Genomic DNA, 671 nt, shown 5'->3' with positions numbered 1-671 from the left:
AAAAAATAATAATAAGAAATCGAACCTTGATTCTATATCATCTTTTTCTGTATCATAGGAATTGAAATAATAAATCTTCTTAGGATTCTTGTTGTTTCTATTTTTTTTTTTTTCAAAAACATTTTCAAATCAAATAAATAATTTGATCTACGATTTATTGGAACAAAAAAAGCCCGGCTAGGTACTGACCAGGCCAGGCCGTGGAACTAAAAATAAAAAGAAAAGGGCTTTTCGGATGAAATAAACTAAAAAAGGTACTTTCTTTTTATTTATAAATATTTTTATGAATCTTTAATATATTGGTATTATTTATATATTAGGATTGAAGATATCTCTTCTTTTGAGCCCTTATCTAATGAAATCTAATTTATCTAAATGGAATTCCTAATAAAAAAAAGTTTTTATCGATTTGATAGATATCCATCGATATATCTAGATAATTATCTATATCAATATAATGAAATTATATATCTATAAAGGGGTAGATAAAGATAATAAAGAGAGATAAAGAAGGGCTTTTTTCAAGCCTTTATTTTCTATTTTTTATACAATGTATCATAGTAATTATCCTTTTTCAATTTGGGGAGAGATGGCTGAGTGGACTAAAGCGTCGGATTGCTAATCCGTTGTACGATTTTTTTGTACCGAGGGTTCGAATCCCTCTCTTTCCG

The 671-nt window shown here is 27.3% G+C and overlaps 1 non-coding gene across 1 annotated transcript; it reads left to right on the top strand.

Moving 5' to 3' along the window:
- Positions 1-583: 583 nt before the first annotated feature.
- Positions 584-671, top strand: TRNAS-GCU (transfer RNA serine (anticodon GCU)). Its single transcript has one exon. It is a non-coding gene; the product is annotated as a tRNA-Ser (tRNA).

Source organism: Cucumis melo, unplaced genomic scaffold (assembly GCF_025177605.1).
Source record: "Cucumis melo cultivar AY unplaced genomic scaffold, USDA_Cmelo_AY_1.0 utg001840l, whole genome shotgun sequence".
Lineage (NCBI taxonomy): Eukaryota > Viridiplantae > Streptophyta > Magnoliopsida > Cucurbitales > Cucurbitaceae > Cucumis > Cucumis melo.
This window is presented reverse-complemented; position numbering and strand designations above follow the sequence as displayed.